We start from the raw sequence: 25,820 nt of genomic DNA on the forward strand, positions 1-25,820 counted from the left end.
ATTTACAGTGAAATAATGCCAACAGATTTCATTCCATTAAACAGAGGCATAATTAGTCTTGAGGGCTGTTGCTATTATCCACCTACCCTGAGTTAATTTTACTGAAAATAAATAAAATTTTATGCTCAAAGAATGCATAAATGTATGAAGTTCATATCGTTTTAAATAAAGTTGTTCTGTTTATTTATATAGTGACTTTGCACACCATGTTGCCTTGGAGACTTTTTCCCCAGATTACATTATTTTTGATTACTCAGTAAAAATAATTTGGAGTGGGTTCATAGAAATATTGACATATTGAGTATTATGTATTTGTGTAAAGAAATGTAACAAAGGGATGGACATTTTATGGGAAAAGGTTACAAAGGATTTCAAGAGATCCCCTACAACTTTGTACAGTTAGAATGAAATTAAAGACTACTAGTAAACTTATATTTTATGTTTTATTATGACTGCAATACGTCTTGTTTGGTTGTGGACACTAATTTATTTAGTTTGCTTTGGAAACTCCCAAATCTGTTAAACATTGTACATCACAAAAAGATTCTGTGAGACAACACAGTTACTATGTCTTTGATTACATTTAAAGTCATTGGGAAGTTTTTATCTAACACAAAAATGTGTAAACCATTAAAAATTCAAACTATAAAAGCAGTAATTGTATATTCAAAATGTACTTTGGTGATTTAGAAGAAATAACCCAGCCACAGGGGATGCACAAACTAGTGTGTTTCTTCGTGCCGGTCCTAAATCTGGATAATGAGCAGATGGAAAGAGTACTTTGAGAGGCTTATGAATGAAGAGAACAAGAGTGAGAGAAGAGGTTGGTTGATGTGGAGATAGTGAATCAGGAAGTGCAACAGATTAGCAAGGAGGAAGTAAGGACAGGTATGAAGAGGATGAAGACTGGAAAAGCCATTGGTCGAGATGACATACCTGTGGAAGCATGGAGGTGTTTAGGAGAGATGGCAGTGGAGTTTTTAACCAGATTGTTTAAAGGAATCTTGGAAAGTGAGAGGATGCCTGAGGAATGGAGAAGTGTACTGGTGCCGATATTTAAGAATGAGAGGGATGTGCAGGTCTGTAGTAACTACAGGGGGATAAAATTGATGAGCCACAGCATGAAGTTATGGGAAAGAGTAGTGGAAGCTAGGTTAAGAAGTGAGGTGACGATTAGTGAGCAGCAGTATGATTTCATGCCAAAAAGAGCACCATACAGTAGATGTGATGTTTGGGTGTTGATGGAGAAGTATAGAGAAGGCCAGAAGGAGTTGCATTACGTCTTTGTGGACCTGGAGAAAGCATATGACAGGGTGCCTCGAGAGGAGCTGTGGTATTGTATGAGGAAGTTGGAAGTGGCAGAGAAGTATGTAAGAGTTGTAAAGGATATGTACGAGGGAAGTGTGACTGTGGTGAGGTCTGCGGTAGGAGTGATGGATGCATTCAAGTTGGAGGTGGGATTACATCAGGGATCAGCTCTGAGCCCTTTCTTATTTGCAATGGTGATGGACAGGTTGACAGACAAGATTAGACAGGAGTCCCTGTGGACTATGATGTTTGTTGATGACATTGTGATCAGTAGCGATAGTAGGGAGCAGGTTGAGGAGACCCTGGAGAGGTGGAGATATGCTCTAGAGATGAGAGGAATGAAGGTCAGTAGGAACAAGACTGAATACATATGTGTAAATGAGAGGGAGGTCAGTGGAATCGTGAGGATACAGGGAGTACATCTGGCAAAGGTGGATGAATTTAAATACTTGGGATCAACAGGACAGAGTAATGGGGATTGTGGAAGAGAGATGAAAAAGAGAGTGCAGGCATGGAATGGGTGGAGAAAAGTGTCAGGATTACTTTGTGACAGACGGATATCAGCAAGAGTGAAAGGGAAGGTCTACAGGACGGTAGTGAGACCAGCTATGTTATATGGGTTGGAGACGATGGCACTGACCAGAAAGCAGGAGACACAGCTAGAGGTGGCAGAGTTAAAGATGATAACAATTGCATTGGGTGTGACGAGGATGGACAGGATTAGAAATGAGTACATTGGAGGGTCAGCTCAGGTTGGACAGATGGGAGACAAAGTCAGAGAGACGAGATTGTGTTAGTTTGGACATATGCAGAGGAGAGATGCTGAGTATACTGGGAGAAGGATGCTAAGGGTAGAGGTACCATGCAAGAGAAAAAGGGAAAGTCCTAAGAGAAGGTTTATGGATGTGGTGAGAGAGGACATGCAGGTGATGGGTGTAACAGAACAAGATGCAGAGGACAGAAAGATATGGAAGAAGATGATCCGCTGTGGCGACCCCTAATGGGAGCAGCCGAAAGAAGAAGAAGAAGGTGATTTAGAAGAAATGGTAGTTTTGCAGAAGGATTTTGTTTAAATTTGAACTACACCCTACATAACTGGTTACTGTAAAAATGGTAACAATTTAGTTTAGGTACTACAAAAATTCGAAGTACTCCTCCCACCACTGAGGAGGAGTACTTCGAAGACCTCCTCAATCCCACTAACATGCCTTCCAATGAGGAAGCAGAGCCTGGGGACTCTGAGGTGGGCTCTCCCATCTCTGGGACTGAAGTCACCGAGGTGGTCAAAAAACTCCTTGGTGGCAGGGCCCCGGGGTGGATGAGATACGCCCGAGTTCCTTAAGGCTCTGGATGTTGTAGGACTGTCTTGGTTGACACATCTCTGCAACATCGCATGGACATCGGGGACAGTGCCTCTGGATTGGCAGACCGGGGTGGTGGTCCCCCTCTTTAAAAAGGGGGACCGGAGGGTGTGTTCCAACTATAGAGGGATCACACTCCTCAGCCTCCCTGGAAAAGTCTATTCGGGGGTTCTGGAGAGGAGGGTCCGTCGGATAGTCGAACCTCGGATTCAGGAGGAACAGTGTGGTTTTCGTCCTGGTCGCGAAACAGTGGACCAGCTCTTCACCCTTAGCAGAGTCCTGGAGGGTGCATGGGAGTTTGCCCGACCGGTCTACATGTGTTTTGTGGACTTGGAAAAGGCATTCGACCGTGTCCCTCGGGAATCCTGTGGGGGTGCTCGGGAGTATGGGGTACGGACCCCTGATAAGAGCTGTTCGGTCTCTGTACAACCGGTGTCAGAGCTTGGTCCGCATTGCCGGCAGTAAGTCGAGCCCGTTTCCAGTGAGAGTTGGACTCCGCCAGGGCTGCCCTTTGTCACCGATTCTGTTCATAACTTTTATGGACAGAATTTCTAGGCGCAGCCAGGGTGTTGAAGGGGTCCGGTTTGGTGGACTCAGGATTGGGTCACTGCTTTTTGCAGATGATGTTGTCCTGTTTGCTTCATCAGGCCGTGATCTTCAGCTCTCTCTGGATCGGTTCGCAGCTGAGTGTGAAGCGGCTGGGATGAGAATCAGCACCTCCAAATCCAAGAGCATGGTCCTCAGCCGGAAAAGGGTGGAGTGCCCTCTCAGGGTTGGGGGAGAGATCCTGCCCCAAGTGGAGGAGTTCAAGTATCTCGGGGTCTTGTTCACGAGTGAGGGAAGAATGGAGCGTGAGATCGACAGGCGGATCGGTGCGGCATCCGCAGTGATGCGGGCTCTGCATCGGTCTGTCGTGGTGAAAAAGAGCTGAGCCGTAAGGCAAAGCTCTCAATTTACCAGTCGATCTACGCTCCTACCCTCACCTATGGTCATGAGCTATGGGTAGTGACCGAAAGAACGAGATCGCGAATACAAGCGGCTGAAATGAGTTTCCTCCACAGGGTGTCTGGGCTTTCCCTTAAAGATAGGGTGAGAAGCTCAGTCATCCGGGAGGGGCTCAGAGTAGAGCCGCTGCTCCTCCACATTGGGAGGAGTCAGATGAGGTGGCTCGGGCATCTGATCAGGATGCCTCCTGGGTGCCTCCCTGGTGAGGTGTTCCGGGCATGTCCAACCGGGAGGAGGCCCCGGGGAAGACCCAGGACACGCTGGAGGGACTATGTCTCCCGGCTGGCCTGGGAACGCTTTGGGATTCTCCCGAAGAGCTGGAAGAAGTGGCCGGGAGAGGGAAGTCTGGGCCTCTCTGCTTAAGCTGCTGCCCCCGCGACCCGACCTCGGATAAGCGGAAGAGGATGGATGGATGGATTGATGGATACTACAAAAATTCCTCTATTACTTAATTACTGTTATGTAACAAGACTTTGACAAAGGCTTCTTTGATCTTACTAAAATTTCGTGGCACCCTGTGTAGTGGCATGGTTGGCACCATACTACACAGTGGGCATCTTCTAGTTTGGGACCCAATGGGATCAGACTTGGGAGAAGTCAGACATGGAGACACAGATACAAAAAGGTAGTATTTACAAAAATAATAGTGGGTTTTATTTACATGTGCACAAAAACACAAAAATAATGTCCCAATATATATTTTTTTGCATATTTGCAGTGACTCACCAGTCCCAAAAATGAAAATAATCACAGACAAAATAAATTATATATACACAAAAACAGTAGTCTTGCTAAATAAAGAAAATATGTTCAGGAAGAAACTGTACAAAACACAGTCCAGTGAATCCACAAAAATATTTACAAGAAAAAACAAAAAGTGTATATACAAGGGTAAAAAAGTGCCACAAACCCAAAATCTATATAAACACCTCCACCAAAAACTAAAGTCTAACTAGGTGATATCTACATTTATACTTAAATACAAAAAATACAAAAACGGTACAAGTGGCTAGGTTTGGTATACTGTAAGATAAGCTATACCAACCACACTCTCCACCCGACTGAGTCCAAAAGACGAGTCCAAGAGGCAGGAAGTGCCTGTGATACCTGGGGTCATAACTTCCAGCCTATCCGGCGACACACCCTCTCTTTCCCCAATGGCAGCTTATGCCGTTACTTTCTGCACAAGTGCTATGCTCAGCCCCTGTAAGGCATGTACTAAATAGGCTAGCAGACACGAGTGCACCTATAGCATGCTTTACTTGGACAAGCCGATGCCTCCTTCGGAAAGTACCGGTAAGTGACTTTTCTTGGAACTTTCTTTTGGGATCCCCTCCTCTAAACAAATTGCATGCATGCCTAACAAACTAAATGCTACATACTTCTTGCTTTGTTCACAGCTGGGTAACACTTGCAATTGAGACACTTGCTTTTTTGACGGGCAGACACATGGTGTCCCCCAGGCCTGAACTGGACGTGTGCACAAGCTGTCACCAGCACCACACCTTTCGAACGTTCCGAAGTCAAAGTTAAAAATTCTTTGTACTTCAATTGCTTAAAACAGGTAAGTGTTTTCATTTTTTATTCCTATTTATACTGTATTCTTAGACCTTTTTTCTTTAAAGTAGTAATGCCTAACAGGAAGATTACCACACATTTACAAACCATCAGTAAAATGGCCATTCACCTTTGTGTAGTGTCGTATTTTGACATGCTGGTTAAATGAACTGTCAATAAGAAGAATTCATGGGTCTTATACTAAATATGTAATATTAGGAGAAGCAGGTCTCAGTTCAGCCACTTCAGACCAAACAACTGAAGTTGTTTTAGTAATCCATATTGCAGAGATGAATATGCATTTAATTCATGCTATATAAGTGTTAATAACACCAAAAGATGTGCTTGTTAATGTTTACTGATCCATAAGAGTAAGCGAGTAAAAGATTAATTTTACCTAAGCTAGTTTTATAGGCTTTCTTTCCGACCTGACTGTTTAATAAGAGACCAACCTAAGTCAATAAGAGATCTCATTTAATTTTTTGGCACGTTTTTATTTAGCCTTGTCAGGTCATTCCTTTAGTGTAGATTTTTCCATTTCCAAATAATTTTAACACTGAAGTGAGTTAGTAATTCACAGTCCTTCACTTTTAATCTTTTCAGTTTCCTTCCAAACATTTCATTAAACAAGACAGTTATGATGAATACACACAAATGAAAACATAAGTTGGATGTAGAATTGCTGGTTCCTTTGTCATCTGCATTTTATTGCTAATAAAGAGCAATTAAAAACTGTTGATTTGACATACAGTCAAATGGCTGGTCCTATAGTGAGCTGTAAGTCAGTGCATGACTGTAACAGAAAAGAAAAAATCTTAACATTACACACAAGCCACCTGAATAAACCAGAGTATCAGAGAATAAAATGAAAAATGGTATCTTGCAATATAAGTTTACCTTTCTTATATTGTATTTTACTGTTGCATGAATATATTTTATTAATACTGAGCTAGATATGAAATCCACAAAGAAGCCAATAAACAATCAAAAGTATTAAGAAATTTTTTTTAAGACTAAATTTTAGTTCTTGAGTAATTGTACTATTTGAGCAAGAGCTAAAATATTGTTAAATAGATACCTCCAGGATTATCAAGAACCGTAAATCCAAACACTTGCAGTAGTAATTATTTGACTTGAAGATCCACTTCTCTCTGTCATTCATTGGTCAAGAGTCCTGTCTTCAATTTAAAAAGTCCTTGAAATTTTTAAATGGCTGCATGAAACAATTTTTCATCCTTGCTGTTATTTAATTTTTACGCTGTTTGTCTTATTTAAGCATGTTTTATGAAAATGGTCTGACTATTATTCAGAATTTTTGTAATAATTTGCAAAATTGTATAAAGGTGCTATGTACTGTGAATAAAATTCTTGCTATTAAATTATTACTACAATTTCAGTAAATTGTGTGATAAAAAATGAACATTACATATAGAAAGTTTCCAATGCAGAAAACTATGTAAAATATGAAATTTAGCTCATACATTTAGACTTTTTTTTAATCTAGGCAAATTTCTGCTACTGTTATCAGATGAATAAAAAATCTGAACCTCCACAAAGAGATTTTTCAAGTAATCTTCCAGAGGAACTGTATGACTATATCTCAATACTAATTTTTTGCTAAGCAATACAAACGTTTTAAAAGCATAAAATACAATTTTATGATTCTAACCATGGGCAGATTTACTATATGTGTGCACACCTAATTAAACACAAGATTATGTTAAGTGTCTTCTTTCCTTGAAAAACGATGTATCTCATTGGTATAATTTCATGATCATAATTACACATTGTTATTGATACACAGTAACCATAATTGATCCAAATTATATGAAAAATTTTGCACTCTAGTTTGTGTCTTCGTGCATCTATGCACTTCAGTCAATGGAATATTATCTTTTATCTGTATATATAAATAGTAGTGGGTGCCACTTAAGTGATCTGGCCAGTTGTGCAGCATAGAGGGGGATCAATACAAGACTTTTAAAATCTTGCTGACATTACATATTGTATTAATTTATTTATATTAAATAATCATTGGCCAATGTCAGTACATTTTTTTATCATGTTCAGGTGGTTGAATCTTAACTACTCTTCAACTTTAGCTATTGCCAGTCATAAATTTAGCAAACTATCAATATTGCAGTTTATAAGCTTGAAAATGGCATGTACCAATGTGACTTTTTTCTTTTAACATTTAGAAACTGAAAATAAACACAGAATGTTGGTAGAAAATAGGCCTTCAGAATTAATAAGTCTTAGAATGCTGCTGAATCAAACAGCCTTGCTCACCATCCTGCTGTTGTAAAAGAGAAATAATAATAAGAATGACCATCACTTGCTCAAATAATCAAATAAAAATAGTTTTGAATTGTGAAATGTGATCCACAGGAGTAGATAGAAATAGACTAGAAAATGGTGGTAGCTGGTACTAGCAGACAGATAAGTTGGCATCAGGCTAAAATAAATTTAAAAAAATTAAAAACGAAAGGACATGCTGTAGTAGTACTGAGTTACCGTTTTCGAGAGAATACTGTAGGGCACTGCTTGAATGATGAAGTTTAACATATCAATACAAATTACAATAGAAATCAAAATGACTCTTCTTGTTTGTTCAGGGTATGTACTGCATCTCTCTCCAGTGCTAAAGATGAAGGGTGTTTCACTGGTACCAACAAGTACAGACAGTAAAAGGAGATGCCAGCTTTCTCCTAAATGTCATGCACATTAAACTCTATATTGGCAGTGCAGCCAGACGCCTTCCAGGAATTAGGAATCAGCATGGGGGATCATAAAGTATGTAAATCATTATTCAGACTATGATCAATCAGTTGGAATTGTTATAAAATATATTTTGCTGGGAGGGGGTTCAAACACAATATCTGCTCCACTGGTTATTCCTATGCTTACAGTTTACCCACAGCTCTTGACAACTTGGTCACAATATTCACCATAATAAACTTGTTCACATTGATGATTTGTACATTTACAGGAGGATATTATTTTCTATAAACAGTTCTGATGCTCTTTACTGTGTGGGTTTAATTTTAATATGTGTGCTGTCAACAACACAAATCACATTTGGAAATCCACAAATTGCATGCAAACTTTCTTTTGACTGTCTGTGGGCCATGTTATATACTGTATTGAAATGGCAGGATATCCACTTGAAAATTGAGACGCTAACTAAGAAAGTACATCTTCTAGAATAGTGGTCCCCAAAGTATTTTGGATCAAAGACTATTTGGTCAAAATCAAAGATGTTCTATGTTAATTAATGTTGACTTATGTTTATTTTTTATCGTGTCTTCTACTTTTCTATTCATTTTGTAAAGCACTTTGAGCTACATTTTTTTTGTATGAATATGTGCTATATAAATAAATGTTGATTGATTGATTGATGTGGATGACCACCTATAACCAACCGACACTAATGACCATAAATTCCACCTGGCAATTATCATAGTCTTTTTTCTACATGTGCAAGTGAAAAAAATATTGTAAAAACTAAAGATGCCAAGAAAAAGAGGAGGCATGCAACCTCCTCTTAGTAGGCCTGAAGAGAGCGGTTTATTAGAAAGCATTTCCTTAGTTTAAGTGCGTGTGCTAGTCCTGCTGTTACGCCCTTTGAACGGTACCCTAAGAAAGACAGCAAAAAACAGCACAACAGGACTCTGTTACACTTGTACTGCTCCTCCCTCATTCACTCAGTCAAGTTACAAGCTAAATCTTGTATTGCTACTTTGCCAACTCAGACTGAGAAGGAGTAGTAGAGAAGTAACAAATGTTGTTATCTATAAGAAAGTCAAATAGGGAGTCCTGTGGTCAGCATGCTAAACACCACACACCATTACAAGAAAGATGATTAGGTCAGCCGAAGAACCACCTGTACATATTCACAGACCACCAATAGTTCATAGGCTACACTTTGAGAACTATTGTTCTAGAACATTCTGAAAAAAAAATCCTCTAGAAAGACATCTTTTTAATGCCAACCAAATTTAAACAGAACTTGCATTATTTTGCTTAAGGAACTGTTGTCTTGTTTGCCTTTAAACAGAAGGTAGGAGTGTCAATGTTTTATAAATGGTATTTTTTTTTACTGTTTCCTCCTGGTTTACTCTGTCAATTTATATTTTCTATACTTATTCATTTGTTTTTCTGTTATATATTTGAATCTTCTTAGGAATATGTTGGTGTGTTATGAAGATGGCATATAGGAAACCTGCAATTTTTCATCTGCAGAGATGATGAGAACCGTATAAGTACAACTGTTAAAAAAGCTTCCCACCACCTCCTGAGGCGGTGAGACGGTCCACCAATTCTTCTTCACATTTGTGAATGTCATTCATTTCCAAAAGGCCAGTGAGAGACTTGCAAGCTCTTGCAAGGGGAAAGATTTACCACATGAATTTGTAAAGTGCATGAAACTGTCTTCCTCTTTAATAAGGACTTCCTGACACCATTTGTGCATAAACTTAGGGATGAGATCATATAAAATGTTATCTTTATATTTTTGTTCCCTGATAATTTGTATATAAAAAGTATTTTTTGTGAATTAAATATTTTCCCAAAACTTTTAAATACTTAACTATTTTAGGACCTTTAGATAATACTTAATGGCATAGGGATGTTTAAAGATTATACCATTTATCTGTGTGCTGATTGGTACATATTAATTCATACATTTAAATTTGATATGTAAATAAACCTAACAGATAATAGGAACTGTTCTCTTAAGACTAATTAGTCTTGCCAAAGAGAACTCAGCGGTTCATGTGGCGTGGCTCCATTGGCTAAGATTAATAAAGGACATCCATCTTGTAATGATGGCTCATGACTTTTCTTTATTTAAAAGAGTATTTTACTTAACAATGGTCTCACTGTCTGCGGTGGGCTGGCGCCCTGCCTGGGGTTTGTTTCCTGCCTTGCGCCCTGTAGTTAGGATATAGCGGGCTGGATAATGGATGGATGGATGTTGTCACTGGTAAAAAACTTCAAGAAAGCCAGCCCTCGGTCTTGTGTGTGTTGTGGGTGTCATAGGCTCTGGTGAAGAGACAGGTAGGTTAATATTTTTCTTTTCATTTTTTTTAGTAATCTTAACACATCAGTAATGAGAAGCAACTTTAAAAGGTGAGTATACCAATGTTATTGAATTAACAGTAAAAGTCATAACAGTATGATGCAACAAAGCCATTTTATAAAGCATAATGAGCAACTAATGTAGCATTTTCAAAAGTCTGCCCAGTCACAATGAATTTATAGCTAAACAAACAAAGCTGTATCAGCCTCCTTAGATGATGAATTAAAAATGGATCAGTTTTTAAAGGAAGCATTTCTGGACTGTTTTGTTTGCTTTGTATATTAAGGGCCCTCTTTCAAAGAGTGAACATGTTGTCATTGTTTTTATTTTTGGTTCTGTCTTCTTTACATTCACCCTAATTTCTTCCAGCACAAGTAGCCAAGAGGCAGGAGCCAAACTAAAGTACCAGTACCAGTGTGAGGTACAAAAAACACTAAACAGTGCAAACGTCGATACTGAAAAATGTGGGTATTAACGTGTGGTGACGTAGGCACAATACATAGAAAAAAAAGGTAGTGTGCTCCCTGGTTACTCTCTCAGGTGGGTGTTAGCATATCATAATCTCTTGGACCAATTAGCGTGAGATTTTGTATTCGACTTATACGACCGACATTATACCGGAAGTTATACTGTAAAATCTAGCCCTGACTTATCCGCGGGAGAACTTAAACGCGAGTATATTTGGTATTTTATTTGCTCTTTTGTCTTGCTAAGATGCTTTATTTTTGTAAAATAAAGTATATGTACATGGTGGGTTTGGGCAATGTCTTTTCTGATAATGTAACATAATCAACAAACAATTTTTAGCAAGTCCATGAATATTCTAACAGCCCTGTGGTTACACCCACATTTCCAGTGAAATTAAAAGTGTCGACGACTTTGTGTTCAGGATTAAGATGTAAGAATTCCTGTCCTGTAAAGTGTCATTTTCTCCTCTTTTGAGCCCCTGGCCACCAGAAAGTTAATGCACATCACTGAAACTAAGTGGAAAAGCCATGTAAAGTATAACAGACAATGTGAAGCCAGCAAAGATAGAAATAAACCATCCATCCATCCATTATCCAACCCGTTATATCCTAACTACAGGGTCACGGGGGTCTGCTGGAGCCAATCCCAGCCAACACAGGGCGCAAGGCAGGAAACAAACCCCAGGCAGGGCGCCAGCCCACCACGGGGCACACACACATACACACACACACACACCAAGCACACACTAGGGACAATTTAGGATCGCCAATGCACCTAACCTGCATGTCTTTGGACTGTGGGAGGAAACCGGAGTACCCGGAGCAAACCTACACAGACACGGGGAGAACATGCAAATTCCACGCAGGGAAGACCCGGGAAGTGAACCCTGGTCTAGAAATAAACACTAAAATAAAATATCTAAATGTCTAATAAAATTGGTATAGTGCTAAAACAAAATACTAAAATATTACAATTGCAATAACCTAACAGTAGTAATCTGAAAATCTCATTAGAGAGAATATTAACTTGTCAGACATGCATAACTTGAAGCTGAAACAAGGAATCAGTAATGAAGTTTGTCAAATGACATACAGCGAGCTTTCATAAATAGAAGTAACAACAGAAGCAAAAAACTCCAGAAAGAAATGCCAGAGGGCAGCAGCATAAGTATGAGTGTAAACCAGAACTAAATACTTAGATCTCCTTGACTGTGCCAGAGGCCACAAACAGAAAATAAAAAGCAGTAAATACATTTAACTTACACATATAGCTTTACAACCCAGACTTGAAATGTTTTTTGTAAGACTATAATTAAACTACAAACACCAAACCTGTTGTTGACATATAAGCAGATAACATCAAAAATTATATAAAAAAATATGTATATGCCATATATATACGTATACATATGGGATGGCTTAAAGCTGACTATCCTTAAGCTAATATTTGGCAAGCAAACAATGACAATTTCATTTGGACAGCAGACATTTACTGTAAAGTATAAAATAATGGACTCTACACTAAAATATGTTTGGAATGCTTTTTTTTATCCAGCAGTCTTTGTTTTTTTGTTTCATTTTTATAATCTAGGTATAGATTACCTAATGTATGTAATCGTAACATCCTGGAAATCTCCTGATTCTCTCTTTAAGTTTTTGGTCCTACTTCAGCTATCTGCAGTGCAGATCAATGGATCATCTGGCTCCAGTATGGAGAACTGGCAAACTGCTTTTCAAGATGGCTTCCTTTCCCCTTTTCTTCTTTCTGCTCTGAGGCTTGATGTGTCTGTCATGCTTTTCGATTTGGTCCTCATGGGTATTACACTCTTTTAAAACATATTTGCCACGACAGATTCTGAGAAGTGAAAGAAGATAGAACAGAGCCAGTAACTGTAATAAAAAACAATTATTACAGTTAATTAAAAGCAACAAAAGTAACATCAAATTACCGTAAAAACAGTTCCATCAATGGTGTACTATGTTAAAATAATGACCCTAAAGCCTTGATTTCAATATTGGTAGACCTATTATTCCAGACTTTGGCTTCTCTGCTATTTTAATTATCCTCAGAATACTAAGGAGGTATGTCTCTTGAGATCATGACCTATAAAATAAGTAGACATAAACCTTTTATGATTTTGCTGTATTCATAAGAATGAGGATTTTAAAATTAGGAAGTAAACCTAGTAGGCAGTAAAGCAATTTAAGATCTTCTGTCATTATTTGCTCTCTAATTGCACAATGACCCTGCTAATATGTTTTGACCCCCACACATATTCAAAATCTAGCTTTATTCAGTCCTGATAGGGTGTGGCCATTTATATACCAAACTGGGCTTAAGTTAGAAAATCCATTTTCAGTCTATACCCCTAATTAACTGAGTGATCCTAGCACTTTCTAAAGAGTTGCACTATAAATCTTTTATAACCAGTTTGTACAAGCTGTCACGCATGCGCGACTAGGAGGCCGCGGAAGGATCATAAATCACATCGAAGGACGTTCGCCGGTTGGGAGTGGCGGGTACTAATCTTTCTTCTTTGTTTTCCAGAACCAAAGACGCTCCGCCATGACTCTTGCCCGCAGTACGCTTACTTCCGCCCTTCCTCCGCCATCTTCCATGACGTCAGCAGTCCCATCATCCTTCACGGTTCCTTCCCAGCATTCCTCCACTTCCGGCTCCTCCCTTATAAAAATGGCCGCCGACGCCTAGTATGGCGTCGCGCTTATGAACTGTTTAGTTTATGACATTTGACCTGAGTTTTTTGCTTTATTGTGGAGCGTCTACAATATACGGGGCCGGAAAACCCCAAACCTTTATGCCTGTCTTTGTTGAATCTTTTACAATGCTAAATCCACACTAAAAAGACGTTTTAGTCTTTTGTATCTAATTAGAGTTTCACAGTTACATCTGTAAGATAGGGCACCACCTAAGATCCAAGAGCCTTCATGACAGGATTGTATGCATACAGGTTGCTGAGATGTGTGATTCTAATAAATTCCTTTCAAGAGATTTACCATTTGTGCCTCTTTTGTAATCAATGTTAAACCCAGCAAGCTCTTGTAGTTTTATTATCAGAGACACAAATATGCTCAAATACACACAAATACAAAATATATAGTGTATAGTGTATATATTTCTAAAAAGAGAAAGAAAATAAAAAGTTATTCCCATGTTGGAATATAGAAAGGAGATCAGATACACGTTTCAGCTGAGTCAGCCTCATCAGTTGTGTGAAGATGCATGCTGTCACAGTTCTTCACTAACTTTATTATACAAGCTGTATTTACATGCACACTATGATATCTTGAATTCCATATTAAAATGTATTCTCAGTTTTACAAAACACAGGAAGATTAGATTGCCTTAGAGACTTTTCAAACAATCTAAGGATGATCAATGAAATTCCCAGTACCTTTATACTTGAGGTGGGCAGTTGGCACCAAATCTGGGGCCTCATGCATAACACCGTGCATAGAATTCACACTAAAACATGGCGTACAGACAAAAGCAGAAATGTGTGCATGCACAAAAAAATACAGATACATAAATCTGTGCTTTTGACAACTTCCATGTTCTTCCGTTCCATAAATCCTGGTCAGCGTGAAAAGTAACGCATGTGCACATGCCTGCTGCCACTCCCCAACTCCTCCCAACTCCTGCCTCTTCAAATATGCAAATCAATATAAATATTCCTTAAGTGCAGCGTTCTGTGAAAAGGCAATGGCAAAAGCATGGGGGAAAATAGAAGAATTTCAACGAATATCAAGTGGAGGCAAGGAAAAACGTACTATTTGTTGGTTTAAAAAGTGGTATAAACAACAAAAGGCAGTTGATCATGTGACACTGATTGTCGGAGAAACTCGAAAGCTCAAGTTCACAAAGTCGCACAGTCCCCGAAATAAAAAAGAAATTGTCAGATGTCAAAGTTGCCATGAAAAGGCGAGTCGTAGGCCACCGTCTGAGTGTCATAAGAAAGCTTATTAGTGTACAAAAATAAAAAAAATAGGGACACAGTGGGAAAAAAGCTTGAAATGTCAACTTTAATCTCAAAATTTCCACTTTAATCAATTAAAATTGTGTGAATCATATGTGCTTCTTAAACTGGCTTTCTCTTCCTCTGACAGGACACAGAATCCATTACATTCATGATATTACAACTCTCTGAATAAATTAAATACTGAGATGTATACTTGATATTTTAATGATGATAGGAGTTAAAGCATATTATTAAACATGGGAACACAGTGGCGCAGTGATAGTGACAAACTGGTGCCCCATTCAGAGATTGTTCCTGTCTCACGCAAGATGCTAGCTGCACCATGCACAACCTTCGATGAAATAATTTATTGCAGCAGTACTGTCTCTTTCAAACGTACTAACCTCCAATTCTTGTCCTTCCTTTTCTTTCTCCAAGTACCTAATTGCCACACAATCAGCTCAGTAATAGACGTTAAGCCATCTGTAAGCTTAGAACTCCGATTCTTCAAGACTTTTAAGGAACATTGAAATATCTTCTTAGTACATGGTTAATTATTCTATCCATCTATCCAGAATACAGCACGAGGCAGGAACAATCCCTGAACATAGAGCCAGATCCTTGCTAGCGCACATGTTTAATTATTAAAAATATTGATTATTTAAATGATGTTAACATTTTATCTGTATAATGTAATAAACATATTTTGTTGCATTTCGTCTTAAAAATTATATCATCATCAAATGTAAATGTTTTATAAAGTGGCGCAGGTTGTGCAATATTATAACTGTATCGCAAGTTTACAGTGAGGTAATTGTACTTATAGGTACAAACAGTTCTAGAAGGAGCACTTGATGGACTCATTGTGTTTATAGTTCTTGGGATGAAACTGTTTCTGAACCATGAGGTCAGTACAGGAAAAGCTCTGAAGTGTTTGCCGTATGAGAGCAGTTCAAGTAGACAGCATAGCTGAGGCAGTGTGTGCTTGATGCTGTATAACGATAATTCTCTTTCCGATCAGCTGCTGTAGAACTGCAATTAACCCCTTAAATACAGTGATATAAATACTCTGAGTGGTGCAGTGAGAGTAATATGGAAAAAGATAATCCACTGTGCCAACTCCTAATGGAAGCAGCTGAAAGAAGAAGAAGAAGGTGCAGTGAGAGTAATAACGCTAAAGCAGCTATGGTATTTGGAATAGTTTGGCTATTCCCTGGACCATTATATTGTTACAGGTTAATTACAATCAGATACCTTAAACTAATAAAAAATATGTGGTTAATTTCAGTGTATATCATAAAGCCATGTCAGGGATGTGAATCTAAAAAATAAAGGGAAACCACACTGGAACAAAAGCACTGCTTTGACACTCAGTGCCGCCAGTTTGCAAAGCTGAGCAGAGAACTTGCGTACGCCAAGCATTTAAGCTGGCATGAAAATGTGTGTGGCTTTACACCAAGTTTAGGTTTTATACATTGTGTTGTGAGTGTGGAAACGGGAGTATGCAACATTTTTGTGCGTACGCACCGTTTATACATGAGGCCCCTGGACACTAGCATTGCAAAAAGCCTGTTCATTAAAATGTGCTTAATGTAATGTGTGTTTCAATCACATCCTGCATTTATGAACCTCTGTACATCAGATGTGTCAACCCTTACATCTCTCTTTCTTAGTACTTCTTATTGCCTTTCTTTGTTGGACATTGCAGCTGTGTGGTGTACAGCATAATGCAAGGACTCACGAATGTATACTGTACGGTTTACTACTGTATCTATTGCTGGCTACTTCCCTTTGTTCATCGGACATTCCCACCCTCTTGTAGAAGCCAGATGACATTATGCAAGGCAAGGGCACAGACGCCGGTCAGATGGACCTATTGCTCCACATAGAGAAAGATACAGGGAGCCCCAGTCTATTGTGAATTATTTCTTCAGTTAAATTTAATCAACTGTTCACCAGTAGTCACTTGCCACTTACCAATGAAAATAATTGATAGCTGAATCCATGAACTTTGGATTTATATGGTCAACAATACATATTTTCTGAAAAGAAAATTATATCTCGTGAAAATTAATCAAAAAGCAATCACTTTTCTAATTAATATGAAAAAAAGAAATTGCCATTGATGAAAGTCTACTATTGCCAGCTTGTGAAATGATAAGTGAAAATGACAGGCAAAGAGGCTGAAAGTAAAATCGATAGAGTTTCTATTTCCAATAATACTATTATTAAACATGTTGATAACTTGTCACAAAGCATCAGCGATATCTTGTCTGAAGTGTAATTTTTTATTGTTGTGAAGAACTTCAAGAGGCTCCCAGAATCACAGACATTTTCAAAACATCTATCCATCCATCGTCTAACCCACTGAATCCAAATACAGGGTCACGGGGGTCTGCTGGAGCCAATCCCAGCCAACACAGGGCACGAACCAATCCTGGGCAGGGTGCCAACCCACCGCAGGACACACACAAACACACACTAGGGCCAATTTAGAATTGCCAATCCACCTAACCTGCATGTCTTTGGATTGTGGGAGGAAACCGGAGCGCCTGGAGGAAACCCACACAGACACGGGGAGAACATGCAAACTCCACGCAGGGAGGACCCGGGAAGCGAACCCGGGTCTCCTAACTGCGAGGCAGCAGCGCTACCACTGCGCCACCGTGCCGCCCATTTCAAAACATCTATTTATTTGGAATCTTGTGGTTTATCATGCACTGTAATTTCCACAACAACTTGTCACCCCTAAAAAATTGGCTTAGTTAAAGAGTTATTGCCATCAAAAATATATTACTGGGACAGGAAACATTATTAAGTACAGTGTGGCAATACTTACTAAAATACATTTCAATGAATCTGGTGGGCCATCTAGTGGGTTCTGGATTTCAATGAAAAAATAAACCCCATGATCTCAGCTAAAGTGATGTATATCCCTCTTCAGTTTTCAACTTCTGAACTGAGTGATCATGCTTTACATTATTAAAAGGTAATATATAGTCTGCTATGAGTGGAAGAAAGACTAATAATGATTTATCAAAAGTGCAGTTAGTATTTTCACAAAAAGGAGTACGAACAGATGTAATATTAAAAATAAACCATTTAGTAAGTCCAAGTTTACCCTAATAATTAAGTACACCTTGTTTTAATCAATATTTTGGTATTTGAAAACACAGATTAAATACTATCAATAATTCAAGTGCTGTAGTTTCTTCTTGGAACGTAAGGTAATTTACACACTTGCACATTTCGCAAAAAAAGTTTTTTCTTGAGAACAAATTAGCAGTTGTTAAATTAGCACTAGTTAATTTAGCATTTTGCATGCCTATAAACATCTTCCTAGATAGATTTTCCTACTTGGAAAGAATTAAGGAAACGATATATAAATGTCAAGTAAAGCAGAGGTGAAGATTTCTGGTGACATGTTGCAGTCTGTCCAGAATAACCTGGGACTGGGGAAGCTAAATCGATTTTGCAAGAGCTGCAGATATAAACATTCTTTTGCCTCATATCTGAGGCTACTTACTCTACATGTCTTCTATAGAATTATTTTTCTTGCAGCCATTACATCTACGATATCATCTTTTTGGTTCAACATAGAAGTAATCTTGTAATTACGTTTAAGTCGAAACTTTGCCAAATTGAGTACATTAGAATTCTGACGGTATAACTCTCAAGATCAAGTCCTCTCCACATCTAGGTTAATTTTACTGCACAATGACAGAACAACACATTAATACAAGCAATCAGTGGCCACTTTTTTAAATTGCTCAAAAAATTCAGCCACTATACAGAACATTATAGAATTTACTGTAATTCAGAGCATTAAACCTAATGATTGTGCATTTTATATTACCTGTTACCCAAAAAAGGGTTTAAAATACCTGTAAAAGAACACACAAACAGGTTTTACTTTGTGGTTCTTTTTTAGCTTTTCTGCTGTATTTTGAATCTTCCAGTTTTGAAACTCCAGAGCCTGCAGTCAGATATATTTCAGGCAAGATGCTCTCTCTGTACTTCATTTCAAGTCACATTATTTAATCTAGCAGCTTTCTTTTGATAATCTTTAATGGCAAAATTCAAAACAGCCTTTAAATGGAATGCCAAATCTGCTTTAACACCTGAAGTCCCTATCTACATTACTAGATTTTTGTTTCAAAATCAGCCTTTGTTTTTGTCTTTTGCCCACACTACCCCAGCATTTAGAAAATGCCCTCCATACTGTGGTGTGAACAGGTGAAAACACACACAGAATTGTGGTCTGATACGTTTGTGTTTTTTACGTAGCCCTTCTCTGATTGGAACCTGCTCAGTACAATGTTTCATTCCCTGACTGGTCACCCTTCTTGGAAGAAAAAAATATTCCAATATAGTGGATACCGAATAGTTGCTTTTCATGTTGTTTGTTGTGTTGCGTACCTGCATGCATCTAAATAGTATTTTGTCGGTTTTTATTTTGCATACATATATAAAAGGGAAGTAATTTACTGTCTGGTGCTATGGCGTTACCATCCCTTCAAGGATTTATCCACTGATGTGCTCATGTCAATTTTAGGCAAACATCTATAATTTATATATACTGTATATACTGTAACAGTAGAGGGCACTGTCACTCCTCCAAACCCGCAGACAACACGTCCAGACACCAGGTAAAATACAAGAAATAAATTTAATTTCTGCAATAATGTGCACAAAGCACCTCCACCTCCACAATATTCAATAATCATACAATACTCAACAATAAATCAATACAATAAATCCTCCTCTCCACCCAGAAGCTCTGTCACACTCCCTCCCAACTCCAGCACAGTCTACTGGGTTTGCTACAGTCCTTTTATAGTCCTTGACCCAGAAGTGACATCGTCTGGACAGGAAGTGGCATCATCGAGGCATATATATTCTATGATCTGCTTCTCGCAACTGAGAGGGCCTGTGGCTTATGTTTGCAGACTGTCAGACCAACCACATGCGTTACCTGGTACACCCATACAATCAAATCGAGACTCAGACTACGGGTGCTATGAATGTAATTACTCCGACCTCCAGGCTGTCAAGTAAATGAACCAAACGCTGTGGTACAGAATAAATGGACTTCATCTCTGACGCTGATGTCCGAGGTTCGAGGGCTGCAGTTCACTGTGTACGCCTGATGAGCCCGAATAAGGGTGAAACACGTGTCGCGTACTCTTTGCATTATTTGACAGTAAACTATGTTTTATATATATATATATATATATATATATATACTAGTATATATATATATATACATACGGTATACAGGTATATATAGTATAGTGACCACAAGACGGTGCCAAAGAGCCTTAAACCGCAGTACCAGTAATACAACAGATGTTAATAGAATAAAATAATAGATTTTTATTCTTCTTCCAGGCATTTTATCTCACTCCTTCCCCAATACGAAGACAGTGTTATACAACAAATATCCAGTACTTTACACCTCCCACCTCCACTGGGTTCCTTTTAAAGAGAACCCGGAAGCACTTCTGGTGACATAATGTGGCCCACTGGAAGTATTTCCGGGTTATATCTAAGCCAGGGAGGTCTTCCCCCAGAAGCTCCCTCTATTGTCCCCCAGGGAACCCGACAGGGCTGTACTTTCGGACTCCAATTCCCATGAAGCCCTGCGGGTGTCCAGACTGGGAATCCATAAGAGGGATACTGCCACCTAGAATGGTGGGGGATGAACTGGTCCCCTGTCAGTTTCTTCAGTCTTTGGGCATCCCAGTGAGAACAGGAGTAGTAAAGTGGCATCCACTTATTACATACTTCCATTATGACATCCTGGCCAGGTAAGAAATCCACTTCCAAATATTTGGTTGTTTTAGTGTTGACAGAGATTCTGTGGAAAAGGTAATATAGATGGAGATCATTTTTAAATGTAGCCTTAGAATACTCAAAAAACATAGCTGATTTATTTATATTTCTTGACATCACCAGTTCTCTAATATCAGATATCAACAGTGGATGTGTTATAAAGAAGCTTCAGAAAATGCAACACTTCCTTGGACAAGAGAAGAACCAGTAGGCCAAAATGCAGCAGTCAATTCTGAACTGACATCTTTCATAGCAGTCTAGTATGGAGCTCAGAGTGAGAAGATGCTGATTAGAAGGCCGGACTCCCCACGGGCCCATGGATGACTTCATAAATTGAGCTCCTTAGCAGATCGTTGATCATACTTTAACACAGTGACTGCTGGACAATTTATTATTATTAGTAGTAGTAGTATTATTCAGTATAGGTCTATAATTTTTATGAAAAAAAATAACTCTACCAAGACTCATAAAAATGTAAAGAAATGTATTAGTAAGCAACATTTTTATTATCAACAGTAACTGTCAAAACTCTAAAAATGTAAATAAATCCAATCAAGGATGTAAATCCATCCCTCTATATCCTAACTACAGGGTCACAGGGTTCTGCTGGAGCCAATCCCAGCCAACACAGGGCACAAGGTAGGAAACAAACCCTGGGCAGGGCACCAGCCCACCACAGGACAACTTAGAATCGCCAATGTACCTAACCTGCATGTCTTTGGACTGTGGGAGGAAACCCACACAGACATGGGGAGAACATGCAAACTCCATGCAGGGAGGACCCGGGAAGCAAACCCAAGTCTCCTAACTGCGAGGCAGCAGCACTACCCACTGCACCACCCAAAGATGTAAAGAAACTGTTAATTACTTTATATTCACCCACAACATGACTAAAAGTCAGCATTTAAATGAGGAAAGTTGAAACATGGCATCACACAGCGTGAAGGTTTACAACCACATATGCTGCAACTACAACATGTCTCTTTGCACTGTCCAGGCTTTTTGCACACAACACATTTGGTAGCTGGTGACAATTTGAACTCAGTAGGTGGCAATATGTCCATGTAGTGCTGGCAGTCATGACAAGTCAAAGGCCTTGTGATGAAGAGACACCTTCTTGGAAACTATGTGCATAAGTGCCAGAGCCTACAGGATCCACATCTTTCAATTGATTGTCACTATCTTGATCACTGTCATCATTATCAAAATATTCACCTTGCAACAAATCTAGTTTTTTCAATAATTCAGCCACTTTATACCCTTTTTGTGATGAGATAACTATGGATTGTCTATTTAAAAAAAATTCTTATTTCCGATAACACTATTATTAAATTTGGTAAAAACTTCTCACAAAGCTTTAAAGATGTCTTGTCCAAAATGTTTTTTCATTAAAAAATAATTCTGTAACTATCCACTGCAATAGGTAACTGACACATGGCAGCAGAGATCCCCAACATGCTGGCTGTATCTATAGTGGCTGTATACTGAGGTAAGAGTAATATGGTAAATTGTGCCTTAAGAGGCACATTAAGATATGAATTAACTCATACCTCATGTTCATAAAACTCCAGCAGAGACTTGAATGGTGAAGAAATGTTTGGGGTAGAGGGTCCTACTTTCTCATTTCAGTACACAGACAAACTGATTACTGAAGATTGTGAGTGGTCAAAAGGCCCCTTGTCATCACAGGTCCATGGCAGCTCACACAGAACGCCCTGATGGTAGATCTGCCCATGGCTGATTGTCTCAAATCGCTGAAAATTACAGACTGCATGCTCTTCCTCGACTGGCACAGTGGTGCAGTGGTAGCAGTGCTGCCTCGCAGTTAGGAGACCCGGGTTCACTTCCCAGGTCCTCCCTGCATGGACTTTGCATGTTCTCCCCGTGTCTGTGTGGGTTTCCTCTGGGTTAGGTGGATTGGCAATTCTAAATTGGCCTTGGTGTTTGTGTGTGTCCTGCAGTGGGATTAGTTCCTGCCTTGTGCCCTGGGATTGGCTCCAGCAGACCCTTTGTTCAGATTCAGCGGGTTGGAAAATGGATGGGTTGACATTGTCATCTTTACTTTGTGTCGTAGAAATTATATGTAACATATGCTGACTCGTTTTGTCTGTAATATTCATTTATGGTATTTATCATCCAGTTTTTAGGTTCCTTTGCCATATTACACTATTGAATTATTTACTAGAAAAAAAAATATAACCAAATTAAGTTTGGTTATGAAATATGTTTTCACGATGATAACAAAATTAGCCTTCGTACCTAGGGAGAATAAATTTGAGTTCAAAAGGAAGTATCTTTGTGGCCACAAGCTCCCCACTGCTGTAGTCTTACTATTTCGGCACATTCTAGCTCGTCGTGAGAACTTTTTTTAATTTCAATTAAATTTTTGGGAAATCTGATCATTTGTTATTAGTTTTGTTGGTGTCTTCACCTTTCCAGAATTAAAAAACTGAATGGTAACATGGACTTGTTTTTTTGACTTTTAAGAGGCCTCTTTTGTTATGGTTGTTAAATAAAATATTCTGCTGCCTGATTTTTGGGTCCCATTTTGCATGTACCAGTGTATGTCTGTTAAATTACACTTTCATTGTAAGTAATTACAGTAATTCATTCAATTTTCCTGCTCTTTGAGAAAGCCATTTTGGACAGCAGCGTATGTCCTCTTTCATTACATTTCTAATACATTCCCGACTATTACAATTGTAGTGAATGCCCTGAGATCCTTGTTCCGTTCTCTTGGCAGAGATAATAGATTGTATTACTTTTCCTCTTCAGATCTCAAATTTTATTTTATTTTTCCCATATCCCAACAGCAAGTTGAACATAAAGATGACCAAATACAGAAAATGCGTCTATCCTCTCAATCAGCAGTGCAACAGTCGGCTCAGAATTTTCACCCACTTCAACTTTAAGTGGTAAGGAGTACCAGTAGGTGTGAAGTGAGTGTCCAATATGTGGACTGAAGATCACAGGTGGCCCATGTAACAACTGACAGGGGGTTAGGAGTGATGTCATTATATGCAGGCAGCATTACGCTGTGGTTCCTCAGTATGTACTGTTACTAGATTCAAATGTGACTCAGTCTCCCATAACGTTCAGTGTAAGAGAAACTGGGTTAGACAATGGCCATCACTTTACTCAGAAGCTTATTTCTGAAAAACTAATTTCATAGCATTAGAAATTCTTTATAGAAATAGCTCTGTTTAGACTCTGGATTTATTTCAGTCTTGATATAGAATTGCCCTTTACAATTACATGTAATGGTATATTAGACATTTCTTTGACAGTATCTTCCTCATACTTTAAGTGATTTTTTTTGACCCAAAACTCTAAGACTAATGCCAGACACTGATCTACGTATTTATTGAAGGAAAAAAAAAAACACACACACACAGGAGTTTTAAATGAGCCACTTCTTAAAACTTTCAGCATTTGAAGATTAAATGAGAACTTGTTTCATTCCTTTTCTTATTGTGCTTTGTGGAGAGGACAGCACTGAGAGAGTGGTTTGCACCAAAGAATATGCTGGATGGGTTAGACTGGGTCACATACAGTAGATTCAGAAAATATTGTAGAAGAAAACAAAACGTGTACCCTTGTACACTCACCTAAAGGATTATTAGGAACACCTGTTCAATTTCTCATTAATGCAATTATCTAATCAACCAATCACATGGCAGTTGCTTCAATGCATTTACTGGGATTTTCACGCACAACCATTTCTAGGGTTTACAAAGAATGGTGTGAAAAGGGAAAAACATCCAGTATGTGGCAGTCCTGTGGGCAAAAATGCCTTGTTGATGCTAGAGGTCAGAGGAGAATGGGCCGACTGATTCAAGCTGATAGAAGAGCAACTTTGACTGAAATAACCACTCGTTACAACCGAGGTATGCAGCAAAGCATTTGTGAAGCCACAACACGCACAACCTTGAGGCGGATGGGCTACAACAGCAGAAGACCCCACCGGGTACCACTCATCTCCACTACAAATAGGAAAAAGAGGCTACAACTTGCACGAGATCACCAAAATTGGACAGTTGAAGACTGGAAAAATGTTGCCTGGTCTGATGAGTCTCGATTTCTGTTGAGACATTCAAATGGTAGAGTCAGAATTTGGCGTAAACAGAATGAGAACATGGATCCATCATGCCTTGTTACCACTGTGCAGGCTGGTGGTGGTGGTGGTGTAATGGTGTGGGGGATGTTTTCTTGGCACACTTTAGGCCCCTTAGTGCCAATTGGGCGTCGTTTAAATGCCACGGGCTACCTGAGCATTGTTTCTGACCATGTCCATCCCTTCATGATCACCAAGTACCCATCCTCTGATGGCTACTTCCAGCAGGATAATGCACCATTTCACAAAGCTCGAATCATTTCAAATTGGTTTCTTGAACATGACAATGAGTTCACTGTACTAAAATGGCCCCCACATTCACCAGATCTCAACCCAATAGAGCATCTTTGGGATGTTGTGGAACGGGAGCTTCGTGCCCTGGATGTGCCTCCCACAAATCTCCATCAACTGCAAGATGCTATCCTATCAATATGGGCCAATGTTTCTAAAGAATGCTTTCAGCACCTTGTTGAATCAATGCCACGTAGAATTAAGGCAGTTCTGAAGGCGAAAGGGGGTCAACCACCGTATTAGTATGGTGTTCCTAATAATCCTTTAGGTGAGTGTATATGTTTTATTATATCTGTGAAAACTTTATTGTGTTGTAGATTTAATTTTTAAATGCTATATTCACAATTTTTTCTACACTCAATAATTACAAAGTGAAAATGTTTTCAGAAAAGAAAGTAAAAACTGAAACCTGTCATTCATTTAACTATTCAGAGCCTAAATTTTGTACTTTGGAGAAGCCACTGTGGCAGCACTTACAGCTTCAATTCTTCTTTGTTAAGTGTCTACAAGTTTTTCCCATTCTTCCTGGCAGATCCTTTCAAGATCCATTTGAATGGATCACAAGTGTCTGCAGGTCTCTCCACAGATGTGTGAGGTTTAAATCTGGGCTTTGGCTGTCCACTCAAGGACAGTAAGAGACTTGTCTCAAAGCCCCTCCAGCATTGTCTTGCTGTATGCTTTGGCTCATTGCACTGAAAGGTGATCTGTCAAAGAAAGTAACATTACATACAATCAAGTCAAACTTAACAATATTCACATTATATTAGTTGCATTCCACAGTAATGAAAAGCTAGATTTGAAAAAAATCAATGCAAGCCACTCTAT

Source organism: Polypterus senegalus, chromosome 1, assembly GCF_016835505.1.
Source record: "Polypterus senegalus isolate Bchr_013 chromosome 1, ASM1683550v1, whole genome shotgun sequence".
NCBI classification, from domain to species: domain Eukaryota; kingdom Metazoa; phylum Chordata; class Cladistia; order Polypteriformes; family Polypteridae; genus Polypterus; species Polypterus senegalus.